The sequence below is a fragment of the Carassius auratus genome, unplaced genomic scaffold (genome assembly GCF_003368295.1).
Source record: "Carassius auratus strain Wakin unplaced genomic scaffold, ASM336829v1 scaf_tig00025698, whole genome shotgun sequence".
NCBI classification, from domain to species: domain Eukaryota; kingdom Metazoa; phylum Chordata; class Actinopteri; order Cypriniformes; family Cyprinidae; genus Carassius; species Carassius auratus.
In genome coordinates this window covers 214,595-222,339 of record NW_020525450.1, presented here as the reverse complement: position 1 = coordinate 222,339, position 7,745 = coordinate 214,595, and the positions used below count along the sequence as shown (strand labels likewise).

The following is a 7,745-nucleotide window of genomic DNA, read 5'->3' as shown; positions in this document are numbered from 1 at the left end:
AAAGAGCTCCCAGACTGTGAAATAACTTGGCCTTAAGTACTGTCTTGTCCAGCGTATCCTCCAATCACCAACCGCTGTCCCTAACTAGGCACAGGTGCATCGAATTCCCTGATTTTCCCTCTTACGGCGCTACGGGGCGGAAACACTTCCGGGCGGAACCAAACTTCCCGAATTTTGGTTCCGCCCCTAAAGATCGTCACCTTGTGACAATTACATTATAATGACAAATGCATTTAGGTTTGATAGTTTCCATGTTGCAAGTTTTCAGCTTTTATTTTTGTACATCTGGCAAAGTGTTTGAAAGGACTATACTTAATTCTATGTGGTTTATGTTATTTTTTACTTCCAAACAGTTGGTACTGGTACTTCTCCATGTGCTAGCTGCACCAACACAACTTTAGGTACTAGCTACCAAAATCCTGGAAGGTAGAAAAACTACTTTAAAACACTTTTCATAATATTGTATGCTTCAAATAAAAACAACTAGTTCCGTAAAAAGGAAGCCTCATTATACCTGCACTTTAGCTATGTTTAGCAACTAGTCATCTATTGATGCTCCTTTTATGCTTTTCCACACTCCCCAAACATGACTCAAATATTAAATTTACCACAATTTGGTGCATTCAGCCCTGTCAACATGACAGAAATAGGAAAATTTTAGACAATAGCATCACTGTTTCTCAGCAAAATCAAATGTTTGTAGTTTAGTTTCACAGTTAAGTGGGAAACACTACTTACAGCCAGCACCTACACAGAATATATCCTGTCACCCTCTGCCTTCTCTACTATCACTGGACTCTTCCTGTATTAAAAGCAATGGAAATGCCTCAAAAGAAGTCAGTGGTAGTGGAACTGCAATGTTGGATTTCTAGTATGTTTTTATTTTTCTCTTTCTCTCTCTGAAGATTTTAATATGCTTCTACGGGATTCAGAGAGCATTGATGGGCATGCTTTTGCTCAGCATCCATCTTTGTCCAGTTGGTGTCAAAGACAGAAAGGGGTCCAACAATGTTGGCAACAGGCGAGGCCACAAAACCTTCACAACTTGTTGTGAGAGAACATTGTCCAGCTGAGAACATTGTCCAGATGAAGTGCAACCAGTGTCACGTGACAGAAGCCATCATCCGTTGCAGGGAATGTTTGCTCTCAGAGTGATTTTGTGCAGATTTTAATCAGTTCATAAACGCCACACTCTGCACAGTAGGCAGACCACCATAAATGACTTTTATAAATACATTAAATATATATACATAATACATATAAATGGGCTCCAGAGGTCAGTGACTTTGTAAGGAGTGGTTACTGGCCCGCTACCATGCAAGCACAGACACTTTTCCACCAAGATCTGTTCTATTCCTCTGAAGCTATGAAGACAACAGCTCCTGGAATGTCAGGGAAAGCCTGCACAGCAATGTTGGACCAGAGAACAAAGTGGTTTGGAAGAGTGAGGACACATTTTTAAGCTGAAAGACAAATGCATTCACTATTCGTTCTGGATAGTATGGCAAAAATAGTCTTTGAGTCCAAACAAGGCACAAATTCAAATATACCCACAAATCAAGTTAAGTTCCACAAGTGGCTGTAATATTTCAGGTTACTGAAATGAACTGAACTGAAGACCATATTAGACCACATTGGCAGTTGCATCCTTTCTTTAGTTTGAGAAGGAACATTGACAGAACATAAAACTGTTCTATAAATTGTTTTTCAGACTGGCAAAGTGAATGCAGATGCTTCAGAGGAGCTTTTTGCAATATGTGTACTGCAACTCTGAAGAGGACCAACTTCTGGAAAAGGAGCCATTTGTTTGTCACTAGCCGCTTTTCCACTGTTGGGTCAGTGTGAGCCAGGGCTTAAAGCTGGCCGGGAGGGGCTCATAGCCCCAGGCCAGTAGCACCGAGGCCAGAATAGCGCAGGGTTTCCACAGTGGAGCTTGAAGCACCGCTGCACGTCACTAAAACACGCCCTTTACACGCCTCTCAGAACAACGTCATGTAACCTCATTATTTCACCAACAAAGAGAAGTTATCAGAAAACTAAAAATAAGGCACTGGAACATGTGCGATCACAAAACGAAGATGATAAAAGAGGCCGTTTGTTTGCATGCTTTGTTATATATTCAAAATCAAAAGCATCGATGTTTTAACTATAGAATAAGTGATACATTGATCATATTGATTTAATTTATCAGGACTCAAAATTAATCACACATAAATACACTTATATCCATTTTATTTATTGATTTTGAAAGCTCATGAAAATAGCCTGCTTATTCAGTCGAGTCTGTTTCTGTTTATTAGCCACAGTAGCCGTCACATTTAGAATGAATGATAATATCTCTATTTTTATAAAAACTCCCGAACAAAAAACATTATTAGGCTATATTCTTTTATGATAGGCAACGTGAGAAAAACTCTCGAGACGAGGCTTGTGACAGATAATATAAGTTACTAAATAAATTCACGATTGTGATAGAGAATAAGAAGCTGATGTCTGATTTATCCAAGCCGTGGAAACACGGCTAATGGTGGCTGTTTCAGAGGATGAAGACAGAAAACTCCAGAAAGCAAACCAGTGAGTTTTGTGTACACATTAAAAACAGCCAATGTATGTATGTCCTTGCTATTAACATTATAATAATATAGTTCTCATTTTGTTATTTAAAATTAAGCTGTTGATACTGTAGCTGTTGAATATAATAGCCATGTTAGACATTGTAAACTTGTTTTTTTAAGTGTCACATGAATACAATTATTATAATTTATTATTATCATTATTATGTAAAACTTACTAAAGTGGTTATCCAGAAGTTTTGTTGTAGGAGTGAAGAGCCAGGGTTTTTTGATGGAGTATTTTTATCCAAAGACTCTGAGGTGTCCAGTTTTGTTGAGGAAGTCCGGGGGGCTGTCAAGAGTGTAAGTTTTCAATCAGGCTGAGCAGCGGATATCTTTGGCTTATTTTATAACTAACTGGAAGTAAAATGAGATGTTCGGATGAGGGAATCTTTGACCAGGTGTTGAGATGGCAATGGCAGGTTGCTGAGGTTAGCAATGCAATCAGACTTTCACAAAGAGTGAAGTTGCTGAGCTGAATGAACAAAATACAACTAGATTTTAATCCAGAGTGCACAGTATATCTATAGTATTGGTTGCCGCCCATACAGTATGTCTGACACAATATCTGACAAAATTAGACTTTTGCAAATTTCATCCTACATGCTAAATGGCAAATAATTTCAATTTGTTTGTTATATTCCAGGGATTTGCAGATGGAAGATGGGTCAGGCAATCAAAGACAAAATCTAATCAGACTGTCAAGTTTTCAGCTTTTGAGTGAGTTTGAGCGTGCAGCCCTTATATTAAAATTTTAACTTTGGTAGACAGCAGGAAAAGCAATGTGTGGGGAATCCCAATGGACAGCAGCAAGAGAGACATCAAAGCAGGCCAACAAGTTGGACGAAGAAGGTGTAGAAATTGCTGTGTGCAGGCATGGATTCCTCCTCAAAGGTTGGTATTGGTCTTGATAGATTGCAATGAAAAATATTTGTAGATAAAACATCTGACGCCTATTCTTCAGTGTGCAATGTATTCTCTACTTATTTCTTGTTTTTCGCCAAAAGGTCTGAATATGTATAGAGGAGAAATCTTTGCATATCCAATGTTTCTCCAAAAAGAGTTCCAGGATGCTGTATTTTTGGCCATGGATGTGACCTGCCGTTATGTGTCATACCTGGAGAAGGTGTCAGAGGTCCTGACTCATCCTCAGTCTCTTCAGGAAATGAGACATTCCCAGCTAACAAAAATGAGTTGTCAGAACGTTTTACTAACATTTCCCTTAAGTTATGAAAACGTTATTTCGGAATGCTTTGTAAATGTTGAGAGCGGCAAGTTTTTTTAATGTATTGAGAACATTTTTTGTGGGGTTTCTGCGAACGTTACAGAAACATTCCATCCTACCATTTTAAAAACGTTACGAAAACGTCATTACTGAATGTTCTTTAAATGTTTAAAATTAGCATTTTTTAAAATGTTTTAGGAATGTTTTTTAAAATGTTTTAGGAATGTTTTAGAATGTTTTTCTAGGTTTATGTGAACTTTATAGAAACATTCCATTCTATCATCTTGAAAACGTTATGAAAATGTTATTAGGGAATGTTCGTTAAATGTTTGAAATGTGCATTTTTGTAATGTATTAGGAACGTTTTTTGTAGGTTTATGTGAACGTTAGAGAAACATTCCATTCTATCATCTTGAAAACGTAATGAACATGTTATTAGGGAATGTTCGTTAAATGTTTGAAATGTGCTTTTTTTTATGTATTAGTAACGCTCTTTCTTGGTATGTGTGAACGTTATAGAAACATTACATTCTATCATCTTGAAAACATTATGAAAACATTATTTCTAAATGATTTTAAACATTCCAAATGTCCAGATTTTTCATCTTGTTAGGAAAATGATAGGGGGGAAAAATGCTTAATGTTTAAACGTCATATAAAATATCCAAATATCCTCCAAACATTATCCTGGGAACTTTTTTTATAAACAAATATAAATTCAAACATTTGGTAAAATATTTTAATTATATTTGTCTACACCAAAAACTTAAAGACACTACACAAACATTTTTCATATTTTAATATATTCATTCATATTGTATTTGTCTACATTTTGCCAAGGATACTTTAAGTATACTGTAACGTACAGTACATTTAAATGAAAAAAAAATGGCATTACTGATATCTTAACTTTCACATTTTATATACTCAAACATTCCACAAACTGAAACATTCCAAATCTTACATAAAATACGTTCTGTGTGTAAAACAACGAATTAAGTGTTAAGTCTCTGCTTCGGCCTGAGATTGTAGCATCTATGGAAACAAAACATAGTATTACTATACAGTATAATCTGTATTATATGTCCTATGTTTTCCTTATTAATGTTTTACAAACTAAAAAAGCCTTACCTTATCTCTGTGTGGTGCAAACTTCAGTGTTTCTGAAATGAAGTCCTCAATTACTTTTTCCAGCACCTTGGTGTGTGTTCGACGACAGGCATCTTAAAATCCAGTTAAGATACACAAAAACCAAACATGTTACTGCTACTTATAATAAATGATGATTAAGCATACAAAAACACTGCTCATTTCCTCAATGGCTCATATGCAGTCTTTGGCCTAGCTTGCTCTGAAAATAAAGTTTATCTTCTGCAACTTACTATAAAATGTTTGGAATAAGAAACAACTGAGAAACTACTCAAGGATTATGACATTACATATTTCCAGTTCCTGGAAATTCTTCTTTCCCTTGCGGCCTTTAAGACTATATTGGGCCCAAAGAGCATTTGTCCAGAGTTTCCCAAGCAGTCTTCTGACCGACTCTCCAGGTGTGTTGCCTCCCATGAGGCTCAGCCAATCAATCTGAAAATAAAAGTAATGCTGTATTATGCTACACAGCAATATCTGCACCAAGAAAAATAAAACTGTGTGCATAATTATATAAAATAATATGGAAAACACAGGGTTGCTTTGGTGTTTGGTTTGTTGTGCTGCGCTTAGCCCACTCCACCTCTACAAAGATCACACACAGCTGGAGTTACAACAATGCATATGACACTGTATTCAAGTGCAAACTCTTACAACCTTGAAGTACTAACCACTCTCTTTTTGTAATAATAAAATAAAAAAAATCTGACCCCGTTCATGTCAGACTCCATGTTTGAGAAACTTTTGCAAAGTAACTGTAAGAGAGAAAAAGAGAGAGATATAACTGTAAGTATTGACATATAGCTGATTAATTGTCTAATTAGCCTACATGTGCAACTAACAGTCACAGAAAAGTATAGCAATTACAATAACCTGATTTTATTCAGTTGAGTGATTATGACATTTACAGGCATACATTTTTTTTTTGTAAGACATTAATGGCCTTTAAGCAAATGCGTATCCTTTAGCATGGCGTATTAATATATTTCTGATTCGTGTAGTGATGCACTTGCTGTTGGCCCTACAGTGGAAACACGGCTAATGTTAATTAATACATATTTTGCGTTAAAACAGAATGTTATGAAACGTGTAAGATTCAGTAACTTATCAAATATAAAGCGGCAAAGCCTGTCTGCACACAAATAGGAGTTCAATTTAACAAAGGCCTTCAAAGTAAATCCCACACAACAACAAATAACGTTAGCCTATAAGTTAATGGTCTCCCACATAAATAACTGCAAGCTTCTAAACTATTTAGCTACCCGGTCATAAAAATTTGCATATTAAAGAAAAAAAACACAAGCTACTGTGTAATCGACTCACCTGTTAGAATGGCTGCGATCTGGCCTCAGAGGTAGACATTAGGGATGTGCAGTATCGATATATCGATACTCAGAAGCTTCTATTGTGGTATTTTCTGCAAAGTATCGATACTTAATTATATTTATAATTTCTTTATAACTAAATGTTTTAAGCAGTGTGTGCAGGCCAATCGGGACGGTGTGTGTATGATCTAAAAAGAAAAGGTCTCGCGGACACAGTAGTATGACGTTAACACCGATTGGTATGCGGCTGCGCGCAGTGCAATGTGCCATTCACCATCACAACACGGCATGCACGGTCGCGACTTGCTCGAAAGATGACAACAGTACCGCCACTCCCTATACGCAGAATATGGAGTCTGCATAGGGCTCCAAATCCCGGAGGGGTTTGGACTGCACCATTCTCCCATCCACGCTCGCGACCGCTCGCACCTCATGTTTGCGGCTGAATGGATGGACATCTATGCCTGGGTAAAGGACATCACCAATCCGGCGCAGAGAAAAGAAAACTAGGAAAAAATGAAGTTGGCTTGACGTTGGACGTTCGAGAGTCTCAAATTTAGGGACCATTTCTAAAGTTACATGCGATATTGGTATACACTTTTCTAACGTCAGTAGCATTTGAGGAGAATGATTTACAGTCATAAAAACAACTGTAATTGTTCATGTAGGTGTCAGCTATAATGCACAATTGAATTGAATGTTTGATATTTATTAAAACAAACTGTAAATCATATGTAAATTGTGCTACTTTTTCACATGGGCTCAAACACACATTCTTTTTTCAGGTTCCCTTACGAAAATTACCCATGGTTTTAACAAAAACACCACAAATCATTGTTCTTGTAGCCATGGTAACTGCAAATGTATATATATATATATATATATATATATATACTAAATTATGATTATTTAGAAAAATCACATACACTTTTAAAATTATAAGCAGTATCGGTATTAGTATCGGTATCGTTAAAATTGTAACAAAAAGTATTGGTATCGTATCGCATTGAAAAAATGTGGTATCGCCCATCCCTAGTAGACATATATAAAGGTGAGCTGCAGATTTTAAATTCCATTCATTTGAAAACGGCGCAGCATGAAGCATACGCACCGTGATGACGTCAGAACCTAAGACGGCTTGTTTCAGGGTTGCCAGATTTTCACAACACCAGTCCACTCATGTTTCTAGGGATCCCCCAGAAAAATCGCATTCCGGTGAGGTAAAATACACGTTTTTTGTGAGGGTTTTTAGAGCATTTTAGAGTTAAATATCACGTTATTGGTGTCGCTTAAAACCTGCGGACATGAAAAACAACCCGCGGAGCAGTGTTAAAGTAGCCCAATTCTTGGCAACTCTGGTTTGTTCGCGAGATTGATTCTCTTGCGGTACTTTGGATGCAGTTGCCTAATTGTTACTGGTTAGGTAGCCGACCG

General features: G+C 36.9%; 2 long non-coding RNA genes across 4 annotated transcripts; one reads left to right on the top strand and one right to left on the bottom strand.

Moving 5' to 3' along the window:
* The first annotated feature begins 2,558 nt into the window (after window positions 1-2,558).
* LOC113078432 (uncharacterized) lies at window positions 2,559-3,951 on the top strand. Of its 3 annotated transcripts, none has more exons than XR_003281506.1 (4): window positions 2,559-2,574; window positions 2,822-2,915; window positions 3,259-3,506; window positions 3,620-3,935. It is a non-coding gene; the product is annotated as an uncharacterized LOC113078432 (long non-coding RNA). The 3 variants fall into 3 exon arrangements; XR_003281505.1 differs by having other exon boundaries at window positions 3,380-3,506; window positions 3,620-3,914; XR_003281504.1 differs by having other exon boundaries at window positions 2,822-3,506; window positions 3,620-3,951.
* Window positions 3,952-4,052: 101 nt separating this feature from the next.
* Window positions 4,053-5,887, bottom strand: LOC113078433 (uncharacterized). Its single transcript, XR_003281507.1, has 3 exons — window positions 5,277-5,887; window positions 4,969-5,060; window positions 4,053-4,872 (listed from the first exon to the last, which is right to left on the bottom strand). It is a non-coding gene; the product is annotated as an uncharacterized LOC113078433 (long non-coding RNA).
* Window positions 5,888-7,745: the final 1,858 nt, after the last annotated feature.